The sequence below is a fragment of the Sphaerodactylus townsendi genome, linkage group LG02, assembly GCF_021028975.2.
Source record: "Sphaerodactylus townsendi isolate TG3544 linkage group LG02, MPM_Stown_v2.3, whole genome shotgun sequence".
Lineage (NCBI taxonomy): Eukaryota > Metazoa > Chordata > Lepidosauria > Squamata > Sphaerodactylidae > Sphaerodactylus > Sphaerodactylus townsendi.
Window position 1 is genome coordinate 105777772 of NC_059426.1, and position 19547 is coordinate 105797318.

At 44.8% G+C, this 19547-nt stretch overlaps 1 protein-coding gene across 1 annotated transcript in view; it reads right to left on the reverse strand.

Annotated features, from left to right (window-relative positions):
- The window catches only part of ABTB2 (ankyrin repeat and BTB domain containing 2), a 213728-nt gene that overhangs the window by 34736 nt on the left and 159445 nt on the right, over positions 1–19547 (reverse strand). The window lies entirely within an intron of this gene.

Genomic DNA, 19547 nt, shown 5'->3' on the forward strand with positions numbered 1-19547 from the left:
GTTCTGTTTCTTGATCACATCCAGTTGGGGCAGGATGTAGATACCTGCCGATATTATTACCAGGTTGACTGGATCCAAGGATTCTCTCCCACTGTGAAGAGCCTTTCTCAGAGAAAGCTCCCCCAGTTAGAGGAAGCCTCTGCATTCAGCAGAAGGCAATCTTTGAATCCAGTCCAATATCACTACAACTATTTTTTCTTATGTAGTACAGTACTGCCTCTGAACTGAAAATAACCAACACTAATTTGTTTCTTTTCCCCACAACAATGGCAGCTGTCCCTACTGATAGGCTTAACAATGCCAAGTATTTTTTTAAATTTTAAATCTAATTCCGCCTGTTTTATACTAGAAAAAATTGCTTCCTTTTCAAACAATTGCACTGTGGATCTAAGAGGATAGAATTTTTCCTTTCCTTTAAAGTTGAGATCAGGATTTTTAAAAACCCGCACACATATGACTGAGGGATATATAAACAACCTGGGTATTGAGAAAAGCGTTTGAGAATATGAAATGAGCTTTCACAGTGATGTGTTGGAAGGGGAGTAAAAGAGTTGGAAATACAAATCCTGTCAGAAATTATTACAAATAATAGGATTTGCAAATGGAACTCCTTTTGCCAACCTTTCAACATGTACACTTTCAACTCTCAGCTCATCTAAAGTGTAACATCTGTTTCCATTTTGCTACCAGCAAGGTGTTTTGCACAGACCACCTCAGAATATTAAAAGCAAAGTGCCCTTTTCCTCTCTGGTTTTTCCAGTGTTCAACTATTTAGGTATTTTCTGCATAACACAAATAAAATGTCTTGAGATCATTAAAAGAAATGTTTTGACGAGGAAGTTTGCACAGCTTTTTCCCAATAACGTCCTCAGGACATTTTATTTCTGCTCAACCTGGTTTTTTTTGAAAATGCTAAATTAGCAATCTTTTTTTCCCCAAGACAGGTTGAAGATGTTTTCTGCTTGCTGTGTAAAGATCAGGAAAAGTTTTTCCTGCCAGGTTTAAAGTTCTCACTTTGGGTTTCTCCACAGTTGGCGCCCGCCATCATCTACTGGTTGAGGAATCCTCTGTTCCACCCAGCATTTGCTGAAAGGTCTCCCCAGGCTGTTTCCTTTGCTTGCATCATAGCCAGCCACTATTCAGCTTGTAAAGTCCATGAATAAGTTTCCCCTACCGATGACATGCTCATGTAGTTTTTTCCTTTTTTTGTTTTCAGTGATGTGTCTTACAAAGACATGATATGAGAATTCAAAGACATGTCATTGGGGGGGGGGGGGGGGGAAAAACGACCCGTGCACACCATTGGCAGGGGAAACAAAATTTATTCATGTACATTATAAGCTGAAATAGCAGCCAGCTATGATACAAGCAGAGGAAACAGCCCTAGGAAACCCTTTAGCAAATGGTGGGGAGCACAGAGGATCTCTGAAGCAGCAGAAAATGGTGGGGGGAAGGACCCGTTTTTGCTAGCAGCACTGTATTTTTCCATACTATCCAAACAAACAAAAAGCAAAAATTGTTCTTTTTCAAGAGGTTTCATTTGTTTTGTGCAGAAAGAAATGTTTCCTCCTGGAGAGCATTTTAACCCACTGTTCAACTTACTACCTTTGAACATATTTTCAAAATTATCTGTATATTTATTTACTACCATCTACAAGGGATCTGGTATAGTTGAAACAATGGCTGTGATCTCTCACACACACTTCCTACAATATTCTACTTGGAACAGCAACTTCTAAATGACATCACTTATTAATTGTTTAAATAAACCTTTTATTCAAGGAGGCTCACACAAGAGTCACATAACAGAAGCAAAAGCTCATCAAGGGATATTTCAAGGCAATTAGCCACCTCAGGCTTTTATAGGGCAGAAGTGGTTTCCTGTACTGAACACGGGTACTCCCCTCACAAGCATTTTATTAGTAGAACTGGTCTGTTCATAAATATCTTATATGCAGCCTAACAGATCAGAGACAAGGCACTGTTTTTCTTGTAAAAAAAAACCTGAAAAGGCAGCAATCCTAATACGCTACCAGAAAAAAGCTATCCCAAGAAACCATCTGGAATATTTGCAAAATTAGTTGGGCTTGCCTGTTCAGTGGTAAAGTATGGCAGGTGAGAAGTGATATTGAAATTGTGGATGTGTCTAATTAGTTCATACAAAAAGGAGTATAGAAATATGACACGAAAATATGAGCCTGAAATTGAATTATCAAATTATGTAAAAATACTGAGTGAAATTATCTCAAGTGCTCATTTAAAACACATGGCCTAGTTTGGCAGATGCAGCTAAGGGGTGATCTTCCTCTCATCTCCTTTCTTTCAATTGAGTGGAAATTTATGGCTGTTACTAAGTAAAAATAGTGATTTTTAGTTCCTCACAACTTTATCATGATTAATACCAATATGTTCCACAACATGTTTCTAGAGTCTGAGGACCCAAGGAGACATTAGGAGGGCCACAGGTCCAATCCATGGCTAGCAACGCCATTTTAAGTTTGGCCATTTCATTTAAAATGCCACAAGGGCCTGTTCCTGATTTGGTCCAAGGCACAATGGGACCAAGCAATCTTCTCTCTCTCTCTTCCCCACCCTACTTTTTCTAATGCCAAGATTGCCATAGAGGTCTGTTTTGACATGTGAAAAAGTGCAAGGAGAGAATAACAAGACCTTTTGGTCCTGATGTGCCGCAGGCCTGATCAGGAATGGATCTTTGCAGAATTTTTAAACGGGCAAATTCTTTTCTAAAATGGTTTTGGCAATCATGGGTCAGACGAATGGCCACCATAATGCCTACTTTTGCTGCAAGGGATGGACTTTCTCAAGTGAATACCCACCAGCATCAGCTCTGAAGAACTGGTGAACCTGGCCAGTTGATTTAGGTGTAATAAACAGCAGATGTTACTCAGCTAATTGAGGAAGAAAGATCATTGAATTACCTCCAGAAATAACACTTAGTAAGTGAAAATTATAATGCTATAAAAGTTGTCAGCTTCCAGAAATACAAAAACAGCAGTCTGAATGTGGCCGCAGAATCTGTCTGGGATGCACTTCAGAGTGGGAAGTGCTGACTGAAATGAAATGTTTCTGCTATGAGAAGTGTTTGCTGTTTTAGGCTGCGTACAGATGCTCTTTTCTGTTGGGCTGCAGGAAAACTTCCTCTTAACCCTGCTGCAGCACTAGGCCTGATCCAGGAATGCTTGATAGTCTTTCAAATACACTGGAACTTATGGCTGCCTTTTCCTAACTGCTGTATCATTTGCAACTGTCTCCAATACAAGTCCAAGGTCAGTGTCTGGTCTTGTCAATTTTAGTTGATAATGAAAACTTTTTAAAAAAAGTTTTAAAACTTGATTGAAGATGCTGGAGAAAAGCATGAATTTATCAAGTAAGTAATAAATGTTCCCAACAGTTTTTTTTTTAAAATGTAGTCTATAGCTGCCTGAAAATCAGCAATCCTGTAGATGACTTTAAAAAAAACTCCCACTTGATAAATACGGTAGTGGGTCTTTACACAACTGAATAAATGGATATGTGCACATCTTTCACTTACTTAAAAATATTAATGAAGTCTTTAAAAACTGGTTGGGCATGAGTGTGTGTGCAATGCTACATAATCTGAAAATCAAGCGGAACCTAAGATATTAGCAGCTGGATAGCCAGTGGCAACTCCACAGTATCACTTCAAAATCTCTGAATGGCTACATTAATATCGGTCTGCATCACAAGCAGCCCTGAATCAACCATTAAGCAAAATAAGCATGTGCTTAGGGCCTCAAGAGGGCCTCATAGAGTTTTTTCTCCTTATCCCTGCTAAGTATTGAAGCAGATTTGTTATATCAAATTAATTCTGAGGATATGATCAAAGATTTTGCAATTAAAAATGCAGGAGGAAACTTTTTGTAGTATAAAGAAAGTTATAAGAAAACAACAGTAAACATTATTGCAACAGGAAACTTTTTTTGCATCTTTGAGTTGTGTGATCTTCAAGACAAGAAAGCAGCGGAATAATAGGTAGTTTGTTTCATACACACACACGTTTTACTATTGTTTTTATTTTGAATAAAATGTACAATATATGGGGGAACCATAAACTTTTCAGTGCTTAGGGTCTCTAAAGGTCCTAATCCGGCTCTGATCACAAGCACAAGCAGCAGTGCATTACAGAAAGAGAAAAAAAACCCATTCCCTTCTACTGAGATCTTTTGTGCTCTCCCCAACTGCCCCTCTCTCTTATTAGTGGACATCCAAGAACATCATGGGGGTCTAACTGAAGGGGCTACAGGGCACTTGGTGGAAATTGTCCTCTGAAACTTCCATGTGTCGAACAAGCCAATATACACCTTTAAAATGAATAAAAATCAAGTAATTTACAATCCCATTCTATTATAGCTGGTATTGATAGCGGAGTCAGAGATAAATTATTCCATTTCTGATCTTGCTGTTTAATAAAGGTGGAATTATGTTTCATTCCTTTATGAGTTAGATAGGAACAAGTTGTACTAGGTAGAATGTAGGAATTGTTGGAAGAAAAGGGACTTTACGCTGTTTCCTGCCTCATCCTACAGAGGGGTTTTTTACTAGCGAGCTAGTGGCTAGATAGGGACTTAGGAATTTGTCACCTTTACTCTATCATGCTGAGTCTATCCCTTTGATGTAGACTGATACTCTTAGGGCCTTCCTCCCTTGCTTCCGCCTTCTTCTCGGACCTCTCCATTACTCTTACCTTCACTATGCCTAGGGAGAGGATGTGTCTCCTACGCATCCGCCTCCATCCAGCTAGATTAGATTAGATAGTGAACCTATCTCTCCACCTTTCTATCCAGAATGGAGTTCACTAATAAATACTCTTTTCATTAGATTAGAAACTACAAATGACTCTGACTTTCTTTTGTGTCTGACGTTCTCTCTAGCAAGCTCAACCACGTGTTTGTGCTCAGGTAAGCTTCCCTGTGTTTAGCCTCTGTGCCACTCTGCTACTTTGCAAGGGATACACATGCACCAGGTGTGGATCTCCCAACAGGAATTACAGTTGTATTTTGTATTTGTATCTGTATGGAACCTCTTCTGATCAAGGCAGGAATCCACCCCTGCTCCATCTGGGCATGTGCCTCTCATTTGCAAACTCCATGAATGGACGATTGACAAAAGGGGCCCAGGAAGAAGCACATCCATCCGCCTTAGGGTGCCGTCGTTGTTAGGTTTAGTTTCCTGACCCCAAGCACCCAAAAGGACTCTTTTGTGTTTTTCCCGCCTGTGCCTACGTCATCACCTCGCCCTGCTTCTGCCACGAAATTCAAGGGACTGCCCTCTGGACTCCAATTGGTTCCTATGTATTTGTGGATGAATGATTGGTTCCTATGTATTTGTGAATGAATGATTGTAGGTTGTCCTGTACCCTCCCGGATTTCCTGGGCGGGAGACTGGGTATAAAAGTTGCTGTAAAGCTGCTAGGTGGGGGCAGTTGCCGTGGTGTGGAGGTGCTGACACGTAGGTCAGCATCTCAATAAACTCATTTTTATTTTCACTATTCTCACTGTGTTGGGTCCTGTTTCTGTTCCTCTGCGCTGCTGAGAGCTGGCGGATCTGGGAGAATAAAAGTTACCCAGGCAGTGCGGTAACAGTATTAGACTCTTTCCATTACTTTGCATATAAGATCCTTGCTGCAGTGATCACAGACATTCACTATCTTTTATATTTTTGAACATGTTAAAACAATTAGAATGGCTTGAATCCAATGAAGGAGTTCTATATCTAGACCCCTTCCACATTGTCATTCTAAACTGGTTGCTATCCTTTGTTGGCCTGATTCTGAATAAAGCAACACTGGGATGGGGGTTTAGTACAGCATATTTAAATCAGTTAATGAGCTATGTCTGAATTGCTCTGGCCATTTCAAATCATACTGCTTTTTTCAGAAAGCACCTGAATGCTGGCAATATAGCACTAAATTGCAATATTGCTCTAGAGCTGTAGAGAAAAAAGTTAAAACATGTTTAAAAGGCTGCGGGGGGTGGGGGGGAAGCACTTTTGGAAGCACTTCAGACATTTCAAACACCATACTACAGCGACTCAGAAGTGCAAAGATCTGATCTGAAAGCCAAAGAAAGCAGTTTCTGAAAACTTTATTTGCCCCAATTTGCAAATGGGGCTCAAGCAGCTGCATAGGAAAAGGTAAATAAGATCGGTTAGCAGCTGGGAGCCCAAATGGTTGTGTCTGAAATGACACAAAAAATTGGGTAGCAACTGGCTGCTAAAACTGATTATAAAAGGTGCTTGAAAGTGATAATAGTCTCTATTTTGGCCTCCTTCTCCCTCCCTGCTCCCTGTTCCAGGGCTTTTATCTCTTCCCAGTCCTCCCCTGGAAAAGGTTCATTGAAAAACATTGATCTTGTACAAACAGAAGTTTGAGCAGAAAAGGCAGCACCCTAAGGGCACTTTTGCACATGCAGAATAATGTACTTTCAATCCACTTTGCAGCTGGATTTTACTGTGTGAAATAGCAAAATCCACTTGCAAACAATTGTGAAAGTGGATTGAAAGTGCATTATTCTGCATGTGCAAAAATGCTGGGGCAGCTTCAGGGTTTCCTGGATGACACATCAGCTTTCGATCCCTTCCAGTTCAGCTTCCATGCTGGGCAAGGGACAGAGACAGTTCTCGTCACCGTCACAGATACCCTCCGCATGCAGCTTGACCGAGGCGGATCGGCGCTGCTGGTATTGTTAGATCTGACCGCAGTGTTTGATGTGATCGACCACAATCTTTTGACCCACCGCCTGGCCGTTTCCAGGGTGCGGGGCACTGTCCCTCAATAGATTGTCTCATTTCTCTGGGACCGGAGTCAGCAAGTGTGATGCAGAGACCAGGCAGGGACCACTTTGTTGCGGTGTGCCTCAGGGGGCGCTACTGTCCCAGCTATTATTTAACATCTATATGCAACCCCTTGCTCAGCTGGTATGGAGCTTTGGGCTGATCTGTCATCAATATGCTGATGACACTCAACTCATTCTGTTGATGGAGGGGGGGAATGGTCGCTGCCCCGGCAGCTCTACAGCATTGTTTGGAGGCAGTCACTGGTTGGTTGCAGCAGAGCAGGTTAAAACTTAATCCATCGAAGATGGAGATCCTTTGGCTCGGCCGTGGGGGTGAGGTTGGGAACTTCCAGCCGCCGGTGTGGGAGGGGGTCTCATTGGTGCCGACCTCCTCCGTCCGCAGCCTGGGAGTCCACCTGGATTTGTCCCTCTCAATGGAGACCCAGGTGGCCCATACAACCCAGGCTGCATTTTCCCATCTTTGTCAGGCCCAGCGGTTGGCTCCCTTCCTCTCCCGCACAGACCTGGCCATCCATGCAACGGTCACCTCCAGGTTGGACTATTGTAACTCACTCTACACGGGCCTACCCTTGCATTTGATCTGGAAGTTACAGCTGGTCCAACATGCGGCGGCCTGCTTGCTCACAGGGTGCGCCTATCGTGATCATATTCAACCTGTGTTGCGCCGCCTGCATTGGCTCCCAGTGGAGTTCCGGATCATCTTCAAGATATGGGTGTTGACCTTTAAGGCCTTACGCGGCCTGGGACCCTTGTACCTCTGGGACCGCATTACCCCATACGCAGAGGCCAATCTGCTGCTGGTTCCCGGCCCCTCAATGATGCGGCTGGCCTCCACTCGGGCCAGGACTTTTACGGCCCTGGCCCCTGCCTGGTGGAACACTCTTCCTCCAGCTGTCCGGGCCCTGCGGGATCTCGGTGAGCTCCGCAGGGCCTGTAAGACAGAGTTGTTCCACCGGGCTTTTGGAGTGTCCGGCCGCTGATGTGCCCCCCGCCCCCTCCCACCTCTCCCCTCCCCTATTTTAGCCTCTTGTGTTGGGGTCCCTTTACCATCTATGGGAACCCTCCCCCCCCCGGGAGGGTTTTATTAAGGATTTACTGCAGACGCTGTTTTTATATACTGATCGCTGTTGTTTATTTTAAATGAGATTTAATTGTATGTTATATTACTATGTTGTTAACCGCCCAGAGCCCTTTGGGGGTAGGGCGGTATAAAAAAACCTCAAAAATAAATAAGTAAGTAAGTAAGTAAGTAAGTAAGTAAGTAAGTAAGTAAGTAAGTAAGTAAGTAAGTAAGTAAGTAAGTAAGTAAGTAAGTAAGTAAGTAAGTGCAAGAGGCTAAGCAGCACACACAAAAATGGTTCACAGGATCCAAGTCAGTATGGTCCTAAACAAATTTACATACTTACTTGTCCACTAAAGTCAATGGGCTGAGAGTAAAACAGGATGTTACAATGGCCACGAATCCAATCTGTGGATGCTGCTGTTTAAGAAAGAATTTGGTCATTTAAAAACACCAGAAGGGCCTGATCCTGATTGAGCCTGTGGCAGAGCAGGACTCCCCATGTACACATCTTTTCTCCCCACGTACATATCTTTTCAAGTGCAAAACAACACTGTTGAATGGCCAAATTCTCAGATCCATGACCACTGTAATGTCTACTTTCACAATGAGGAGAGTGTAACTCTGTTTAAGATTGCACTGTAAACAAACTATCAGGGGTTATATGTAATTAATCAAATGATTACTGGAACAACAGTATTTATCAAATTATCTTAACGATGAGCACTGGGGTGTAACCATCACCAATGACTATTTGTACCAGTGTTTTTTCCAGTTTTCAAAACAAAAAAAACCCCAAATCTGAATTGTAACAGTGATTTTATCAAGTTTAGAATGAATAACATATCATCTAGCTACTTGTTTCAAACAATTTTCTCATAGATTTAAGCATAACAAAACCTTTTTTCATCTTCCAGCCATAGTCTCATTTTTTGAGTAAAATTAGTTTGCCAGTATTTTGTGCCCACTTAACCATATCTTTCCCATTTGTTCTGTCTGTATCCCATTAGTATTTTAATACTATCTTTTATTACTTTGAAACCATATGGCTTGCATCTTTACAATTTAAAACGTTTCAAATTCCATCAATGGCGTTAGCTGGTTCTCACTGTCCAATTTGAGAAAATATCTTATTGGGAGATGTCCAAATATCTAAACAATATTTTCAGGGGTTTTTTCCCCCATCTGAAACTACTTTGCTCTACACTGATGTTTGAACCACACAAATCTTTAAGAGCAATCAAAGGGATTTTATTTTCATCTGGATGCAAGAAAGTACGGTAACTTATTTGTGAAATTTTTATACTGGGTTTTTCTTTTTGTTCCCATTTGTTTTTCTTTTCATAAACACATTTCATTGCCAAAGGAACACTTTGACACAGGTACTCTTACTAGGAAAAAACCCTAAAAGGGCTATGCAACCTCAACCAATGTTTCATAAACATAAGTATGTATGGCATTTCTATTCCACTTTTTCTATAGGATGCTTAAGGCATATACATATGGCTCTCATATGGTCTATGTATCTATCACTTTTGCACCCCATCCTTCTTTCAAGGAGCTCAGGATGGCATGCATAATTTTATCCTGAGAACTACAATCCTGTAAGGAACATTAGGCTGACAGATGGTAATACCCAAATTCAGATATGTAATCTGGGTTTATATCTGATAAATGTACTAGGAAATTTTATTGCTGCTTTTATATGTTATTTTAATTGTTATTTAACTGTATTGCCGACATGTTGTGCACCGCCCAGAGCCCTCCGGGGATGGGGTGGTATAAAAATCTAATAAAATAATAATAATAATAATAAGCCTACCATTAGTGAGGAAAGTGGTGCTAGGAAAAAAGAAAACCCGGCATTTAATAGTCATGATTTAAAAGGGCACAATTCTGTTTAGGAATGCACTGTCAGTGAGCTCATCGCAGAGCAGGAATATGAACCCAGGTCCTAGTCCACACTAGCGGCCTCCATCTTCCATCCAGGCACTTTCCTACACCATGGTTTGTTAGTTTAAGCAAGGCTGTGCTGCATTAGCAGCCTTCAGCAACCTGTCTGGGTGTCAAATATCAGCAGCATTTTTCCTCCCAGTGAATTCTTTTTGAAAGGGAAAGAGGGGGCATGTATCAAAAAGCTCTCAAAAAGACGGTTCAGTAATTAAAAAAGAAATGATAGATCTGGCTTGCACTGCACAGTAGGGTTAATATTCATGAAAGTAAGAAATCCTAGTCAGAAATAAGTAAGCTAAGTGGATACTAGTGAGTACAACACTCAGCAAACAGAAGAATGATAAGCCACCGGGAGACATTAAAGTAAGATAAAGTCCATTAGGCACAGCATCCTAACCTCATCCTTTACTACTGCGGTATTCGGCTGCCACAGGCAAAGTGACTTTCAGTGTGTCTAATGGGTTATACCAGCTGCTTTCCCTCCAGGTCTTCCTCTTCAGCATTCTTGAGCTGTTCAGTTGTTGGTACAGCACCAGACAAAATAGAACAGAATAGAACATGCAGTATCCAGAAGAGGGCAAGGAAGATTATTAGGGCTCTACACTGATTCTAGATTGTATTGTCAGGCGTTCATGGCCGGATTCAACTGGTTGTGGTGGGTTTTCCAGAAACAAGATCTACCAGACCATGGCCACACAACCCGGAAAACCTACCACAACCAATTCTAGATTGTGTCAAAAAGTTCAACATTTTACATTGCAATCCTAAACACCTTTCTAAGGTGTTTTCCACATGGGGACTGGCTAATGTGGTTTCCCCACAGCTACTGTGGCTGCTGATGCAGCACAGAAGCAATGTGGCTTCCACATGGCCGATTTCCCCACAGCTTTCCTGCACTATAACCCACACCCCCAATAATGTCTATTCCCCATTTATGGCACTTGGGACATTTCCATTGGTAATTGAATATTGTTGTAGCATTACAACAATCTGTGTACTAGGTTCACTGAATTCCTAGCTTTCATTTTTTTAAAGTAACTTTCTAGACCTTTTCACTGTGGAGATATAAGAGGAAGGCTTATCTCTGCACTGGGGGAGGGAGGTTAGAGACTATCATTCAGAAGTGGAATTCAGCTGGTTTGGCCCAGTTCGCTAGAATGGGTAGCTAAAATTATAGCTAGTTCGCCGAACCAGTTGTCTTGGGCTTCCTCCCTGCACTGGGAGGCAGCCCGGCTGGCTGGGAGGTGAGGATCCACACCTCTTTTCCCAGCCAGCCAGGCAGCCTCTGTGTGGGGAGGAAGCCTCTGGCAGCCCTCAGCCAAGGGCTGCTGTCTGGGGCTTCCTCCCTGCACTCAGGGTAGCCCCTGGCTGGGAGGCAAGGATCTATGCTTCGTCTCCCAGCCAGCCGGGCAGCTTCTGTGTGGGGAAGAAGCCCGGCTGGTTGGAAGGTGAGGATCCACACCTTGTTTACCAGCCAGCCAGGCAGCCTCTGTGCGGGGAGAAAGCCTCTGGCAGCCCTCAGCCAAGGGCTGCTGTCTGGGGCTTCCTCCCTGCACTCAGGGCAGCCCGACTGGCTGGGAGGCAAGGATCTATGCTTCGTCTCCCAGCCAGCCGGGCAGCTTCTGTGTGGGGAGGAAGCCCGGCTGGTTGGAAGGTGAGGATCCACGCCTTGTTTACCAGCCAGCCAGGCAGCCTCTGTGTGGGGAGGAGGCCTCTGGCAGCCCTCAGCCAAGGGTTGCTGTCTGGGGCTTCCTTCCTGCACTCGGAGGCTGCCTGGTTGTCTGGGTGAGGAGCCCCAGTCAGCCCCTAGCCAAGGGCCTTGGACTTCAGGGGGTGCTGGTGGCTAGAGCTTCCTTCCTCCCCATGGAGATTGCCCAGACCTCCCAGTCGCTGCGATAGCCCGAGAAGGCAACCGCAGTTCATCTGGGGGGCCTGGGCAACCTCCAGCAGGGCCGCGCCCGGGGCTTGAGGCTGGAGTCCTGCTAGAGGTTGCAAAGGCCTCCCGGATCCCAACTGTGGGAGGCCTGGGCATCCTCCAGCAGGACTCCAGTCCAGGCATGTGGCCCCTTAAGAACATAAGAACATAAGAACAAGCCAGCTGGATCAGACCAGAGTCCATCTAGTCCAGCTCTCTGCTACTCACAGTGGCCCACCAGGTGCCATTGGGAGCTCACATGCAGGATGTGAAAGCAATGGCCTTCTGCGGCTGTTGCTCCCGAGCACCTGGTCTGCAGCTGTTGCTCCCAAGCACCTTCATGCAAAGCCTCAGCTTCCCTCCCCTCCCCCCACCCAACGTGGAAAGGGGGAAGGCACAGAAGTCAGGTAAGTGGGCAGTGGCAGGGGAAGGGGAACAGCAGGGGGCCCGGGCCAAACCAGTTATTAAAAAATTAGAATTCTACCACTGCTTACATTATTCTAAAAATGATAGCAAGGAATCCAGAGAACCTCATACATAGGCTGTTACTATGATACTCAAGTCAATTCAAGTCAGTCTTTATTATAGGTCACAGGTCTGCATAAGATAAATAAAGGATAAAACACATTAAAGGATAAAACACATTAAAATAGTAGATGTGTATGTAAAAGAAAAGCAAGATCTTCCGGTAAAAGGAAACTGGAGACACAAAACTGGAATATAAAGGAAACACAATAAATAATAAAGGGGAATAGAATTTTAAAAACTGTAAACTGTGTTTGGTGTTTGGAATATGCTGCCACAGGAGGTGGTGATGGCCACTAACCTGGATAGCTTTAAAAAGGGCTTGGACAGATTTATGGAGGAGAAGTCAATCTATGGCTACCAATCTTGATCCTCCTTGATCTCAGATTGCAAATGCCTTAGCAGACCAGGTGCTCAGGAGCAGCAGCAGCAGAAGGCCATTGCTTTCACCTCCTGCATGTGAGCTCCCAAAGGCACCTGGGGGGCCACTGCGAGTAGCAGAATGCTGGACTAGATGGACTCTGATGTGATCCAGCAGGCTAGTTCTTATGTTCTTATGTTCTTAAAGGGAGGATGGACACAAACAATAAAACTGGTAAATTGAAGACTATAGCTATCAAATCAAATAATTGAGCTTTATTGCACAGATCATCCTGCGGGGTATTTCAAGGACTACTTACACAGAACTTGGCCACGTTGTATGTTATGTGAGGATTGCAATCTACAAGCAGCATACAAATATAAAATTGTTCAGTGTGGCCAGGGACGTATCTACAGAAAATGGTGCACGGGACAAGAACTGAAATTATGCCCCTCCAACATCTGACATCCACAAACATCTGACACTCAGAGGCAGACAATGGCTAAGCATCTCTGAGCATCTATTCCCATGAAGCCCTACAGGCAGGGGAGTATCTCTACACTGTGTTACTGAAGGAAAGTTGTGGCAATCATTTTGTGGCTTACTCCCATTCTCAATAATGATTGTGCCATACTGTGTGACTGTTTCATAGAGTACTATATGACTGTTTCATAGAGTACAAGGTCTGTTTCCCAATTACAATCTTAAATATCAAGACAGGGGAGAGATAAGGAGGCGATCATGAACAGGAAGAATCTGCTCTCATTTACATGAGTGAGTGAGTTCTGGTACTTTGTGAGGCACACACCACATCCATATGGCTTGCATTCTGAACATCAGATATATATATATTTTCTCATCAGTGCAGCACAATCTCCAAATGGCACATGCTGCTTTGGACTGCTCAGTCATTAGTCAATGTGTTAACCACAGTCACAGCCTGTTTCATACTAGGTGGTTCCATAAAGAAGTACTGACACCCTGACTAATAGCATTGTGGGAAGACGAAGACAAAGAGAACAGTGTAACGAACTTGCCCCACCCTGAAGGGCTGGTGTACAGCAGGCCAAAGGGAGAAGGCCTTAGCAACAGCCAGAAAAAGAAAAAAAGGCTCCACAAGGAGAGAACCGACCTGATTGGCTGAAAAAGGTCCAGTAACGTTTGGCAAGAGCTAGGGGGAGCCAGTGGGCTTAGAGCACTGAGAGGAGAGTTGAGGGCTGATCGGAGTCCGAGCAGAGCAGAGTCTGGCAGAGAGGAGTCTGTCAGCTCTGGAAGAAAAGGATTCTGTCTCAGCAGAGTTGGCTGACAGAAGTCCAGTCCCTGTCTAAGCGGTGTATGCTTGACAGAGAGAGGAGGCCCTGACTGGGTGCAGATTGAAGTGCCCTTCAGGAGCCTGGCGGTTTTAAAACTGCCCAGACCTATCTAGTCTGCCTTGCCCTGTGTGTATCACCAGAATCACCAGTCTGGGAGAAGCCAGTCCAGAGGCAGTGAAGCCATATTAGGACTAGTGGGAGAGAGGGAGGCCAAGTGTGCCAGAATCTCCTGGGCTTGGACTGTGTGTTTGGGTGTGATCAGTGGGTATTGGAGCAGTGAGGAATAGTGTCTGCGTGCGTAAGGGAATTTATTAGTTCAAAGCTAAATCTTCCCTTAAGAGACACCCGCGTGTGTCGGTGTGCATATGAATCTGAAGTAACATCTTAAGACAAACTTATTCTGAAACCAACAAGCGTTAAACCTCTCAAAGTTACCGGAGAAGCCTCTGTTAAACCGCAAATAAAAGTTTTCAGTTTTGTTCATTATAAAAACCTCTCCAGTCATTAGTATTTTCGTCTGTGTGTCTGTGTTCCCCGCAAAGGGTGGTGTCTGGGGAAAATCAGTATTGAGTGGGCTATAGAGGAAAAATATTATTGGTGGCAGCGCAGAAAGCAGAACTTATATATGAGTGGCCAGCTTTTACGTTACATTGGTGGCAGCGGCGGGATCCGTGTAATATCTAGATCCAGTTACTAACACGCGGAGGAAAGCCCATTTCATTTTGTTTTATTTTGTTTTTCTGATTTGTGAGGTAAAACTGTGAAATTTTCTCCTCACAAATGGCACCACCTAAGACACAAAAGACAGCTGGTGAGGGAAAAGCCCCAGAGACAGGTGATATTGAAACACCTAAAGAAGATCCCTTTCAGGATTGGGAGAGCATGAAACTGAAGCTGGCCAGTATAGATGCTGGGATTGAGAAAGCTAAGATGGCTTCTGGAGTTGAAAAAGCAAAATTAGAGGCTAGAGTGATGGCTGAAATGAAATGCTTGAAGGTAGAAATTGAAATAGTTAAGCTACGGGCTGAAAGGGCCAGAAAAGAAAGAGAGTTTAAAATGGCGGGAAATCGTGGAGGCAAACATGAGCCATGAGAAGGACATGTTTGATTTGAGAGTGAGCGAAATGAAGCTCAGAGCAGAGCTGCCCATCCCCACAACTGTTGTGGAATTTCCCTCATCAGATGAGAAAAATGGAAACAGTTTCCAGGGTTGCCAGAGTACCAGATGAACTGGAGGGAAATCTTTTCCCAAATGCTGATGGGAAACCCTCAGAATGGCACCCAGAAGATGCAGTTGGAAGTGACAACGCCAACCCTGCAAGGTGTGCCTTGCCAACGTTAAGAAGTCCAGGAGGCGCAGAAAACTCCTTAACGCCTGACTTTGTGAACCAGGCTGAGTCTGCAGCAGATCCAGAGTTGCAGATGGACGGTGTTTATGCTGACTGGTGCCAAAAAGACCCGAGGCAGGATGAGTTCCTGAAAGAACTGAAGGAGACAGCTGAGCTTGCTGACCCCAAAGCTATCAAGGTGGTTCCAGTTCAGTGCCAGGCAGTTCCAGAGGTGGAGGCTAAGTCAGTTGCCAACGCCCTCCCAACGTGCCCAGCGGTGCGGCTGAACGACGTTCCTGCGGAGCGGTACCGGGAATATCGCGAGATGGTTCCTGTGAGAGGAAAGGAGGCGGTTGCCAACGCCTCCCAACGTGCCCAGCGATGCAGCTGAACAACGTTCCTGCGGAGCGGTACCGGGAAGTTCGCAAGACGATTCCTGTGAGGGAAAAGGAGGCGAAGACGACTGCCAATGTCTGCCTAACCAACGTTGCGCGGCAGGAGGTTCCAGTTCCTGAAACGGATCCAGAATCCAGCAAGAGCCGGGACAGTGTTGTGCAGGACTTGTGCGGGACAGTGCAGGTCTGGCAGAGACATCAAAATGAACTGAAAGCAGCAGCAGCCGCAGCCCTCAACAGAGCGCTTCAGCAGCCAACGGAGAGGACTGTTGTGAAACCCCAACATTGCAGCTGCCCAGCAGAAGATCGAATTGAAGTTTTGCGAACCAGACTCAAGAGGAAACTTGAGGGGACCGGGGAAGGTCAATCTGGTGTAAAAATGAAAGGGTCTGATATGCATTATTTGATAAGTGTGTGTTCTGGTGGAGGGCACTGTAAGAACGTGCTTTATGATAAAATGACAAAGCCTTACCACAAAAGAGGCAAAGTGGTAAAGAAAGCCAGAGGTGTAAAACCTCAAGCTTTTGATTTGGCAGAAAGGGGTAAGTTTAGAAGGAAATTTACCTTGCCTAATGTGGTGTCACCATCCAAAGTCACCACCGCACTCAAAGGGCAACTTAACCTTGCCATGAGTGAGCATGAATGTCCAGCTAGGATTTGGATAACCACCATGAGGAAGCCTTACTGGAGGGATAAAGGGAAAATTTACCCTGTGCTTAGAGCACCCACCAGTAAAGACATCTGAAGGAAAAGGTAACAGAGAATGTATGTAAATAAAGTACTGAGTTTAAAAATGCTTGTTGAAATGTAATGTGGATTACTGAAATGTTATTGATACTTATTAGGAATTCATGGTAAGTTTAACATGGTAAGAATGTTTAGGGTAAGTTAACTTTAAGGTAAAAACTGAATGCATTTGAAAATGTGAAATTTTATGAAAACTTTTTAGTTTTGGTTAACGTGTGTAAGCTTTATTTACACACATTGCTGCAACGAGGCTTGTAGCCTCGTAGTCCGCAATGTTTTAGGAAAGGGGACATATGTAAATCTTAACTTGCCCCACTCCTGAAGGGCTGGTGTACAGCAGGCCAAAGGGAGAAGGCCTTAGCAACAGCCAGAAAAAGAAAAAAAGGCTCCACAAGGAGAGAACCGACCTGATTGGCTGAAAAAGGTCCAGTAACGTTTGGCAAGAGCTAGGGGGAGCCAGTGGGCTTAGAGCACTGAGAGGAGAGTTGAGGGCTGATCGGAGTCCGAGCAGAGCAGAGTCTGGCAGAGAGGAGTCTGTCAGCTCTGGAAGAAAAGGATTCTGTCTCAGCAGAGTTGGCTGACAGAAGTCCAGTCCCTGTCTAAGCGGTGTATGCTTGACAGAGAGAGGAGGCCCTGACTGGGTGCAGATTGAAGTGCCCTTCAGGAGCCTGGCGGTTTTAAAACTGCCCAGACCTATCTAGTCTGCCTTGCCCTGTGTGTATCACCAGAATCACCAGTCTGGGAGAAGCCAGTCCAGAGGCAGTGAAGCCATATTAGGACTAGTGGGAGAGAGGGAGGCCAAGTGTGCCAGAATCTCCTGGGCTTGGACTGTGTGTTTGGGTGTGATCAGTGGGTATTGGAGCAGTGAGGAATAGTGTCTGCGTGCGTAAGGGAATTTATTAGTTCAAAGCTAAATCTTCCCTTAAGAGACACCCGCGTGTGTCGGTGTGCATATGAATCTGAAGTAACATCTTAAGACAAACTTATTCTGAAACCAACAAGCGTTAAACCTCTCAAAGTTACCGGAGAAGCCTCTGTTAAACCGCAAATAAAAGTTTTCAGTTTTGTTCATTATAAAAACCTCTCCAGTCTTTATTATTTGTCTGTCAGTGTCTGGGTGTTCCCCAGTCAGGGTGGTGTCCCCTTTACGTTACATTGGTGGCAGCACAGTAGAATAATAAGCCCCTTTTCCGTTACAACAGCTTCTCAAAGGGGCTTACAAACTCCTTTCCCTGCCATTCCTCACAACAGACACCTTGTGAAGTAGGTGGGGCTGAGAGCATTCTGAAGAAGTGCGACTAGCCCAAGATCATCCAGCAGACATGTAGGAGGGTGGAAGAAAAGGTGCACTGCTCAAGTGGAGGAGTAGGGAATCAAACCCAGTCCACTTGCTCTTAACCACTGCAGCACACTGGCTCTCTGCAGCACCATTATGGATGGGTGTACATTCAACTTTCTTGGCAGCATAAATAGCCCCAAAATAGCAGGTTCAGATGCATTTTTAGCAATGAGTGTGAAAATCAGGGGTGGTTGGATCAAATAATGGTTGCTCACATCACCCCAGCCTGTGTGGTTTAGCACTCTCAGAAGAACTCTGGATCTGGGAGACCAAGGTTCAAGTCCTGCCACCAAAGCTGACTGGATGACATTAGATCACTCACCTTCTCCCAGACTAACTTATTTCACAGGGTTATTGTTTTGAGAATATAGCAGAAAAGAGGAGAATGAGGCTGAAAACTGTTTTAAATTCCTGTTCGGGGGCATAATTTGTTTTAAATAAACATAATAAAAATAACGTAACACCTACAGGTAGACCCAGACAATGGGAGAACTCCAGCAGCTGGAAGGAAAACAGCAGGCAAGAGACCCAGGCAGGTTTGGGTAGATCCATGCATGGCAGGAGATTCCAAATGCAGAAGAAAAGTGTGCAAGCTGCATGCGTGCATCACTACTACTCAGGTTCTCCCGGGATGCTGAATTCTGGCATCAGACCATCCAATTCAGAATCCTATCTCAAACAGTGCTAAACAGTTGCACCCTGGAAGACTAAAGAACAGGGTATAGAGGCTGAGGAATATCACCTGATGTTGCCTTCTATTTATTTAGAGGTAGACTCCTTCCAAACATGGAAGTTCTATTCACACACACACCCCTTTTCAATATCCACATATCAACATTACCAGTATTAATATATATGCATGATTGTACGTGTATGCACATAACATAGCTGGGGGTGGTACTTTCATAGTAACAAACATTTGTTCTGTAAAGTGGGGGCAGAGGAAGAAGAGGATGAGGCCAACTTCAGACTGCACCAGTATCCACATGACAAATTACACCTCCTTTGTGCAAGAGAATTGGAACCTTAGGGGGTAGTGTGGCAGGGCGATTGTGTCCCCCTACCTTCATGCTGAAGTTCACCTTTTATCTCCTTTCTCACCTAGTGTATGGGCTGCCCCTCCCTAATACAGGCTTGACAGGTGCCAGCCAGTGCATCCCCCCACCATAGATCACAGACTACAAGCCTCTTGTCCCCCGCCTCACATGCCTTCTTAAACACCTCTTCCACTTGCCATTGATGGTGTTTGTGTGCCATCACCCAACCCATTTGGTGCCCAAGTGCACAGAGCCCGACAGTAAAGGATTATTTTTGACAACTGTCCAAACAAGGAAGGGAGAGGAAAGCAGCAGAACAAGGAGCAAAAGGGCCTGTAAAACTGGTGTGCAGGACATTTCATGGCACAGAAGAGGAGGGGGAATAGAAGGAGGAGGCAGAAGACCAAGGGACTTGGGTGGGGTGGGGGCTGCCCGGCAAATTTTTCCTGGCTGTGTAGCTACGCTGCAGTGGGGAGGAGGAGCCTAGCGGGCCCCGCACACTCACCTTACTCTTCCTGCTGCAGCTGCTGCTCCTGAGGCTCTTCCCCTGCTCTGTCCTGCCCAGCATGGTGAGGGAGGGAGGAGGCAGGCTAGGATGGCAATCATAGATTGGGGTGGGGGACTCTGCAACTCGCCTGCCTGCCTACTCTCTCTTCCATTTGCCTTGGCTGCCTGCTCTTTCACTTGCCACCCTGCCCAACACAAGGGCCTGATGGAGGGAAGGTGGGATTCAGCCAGC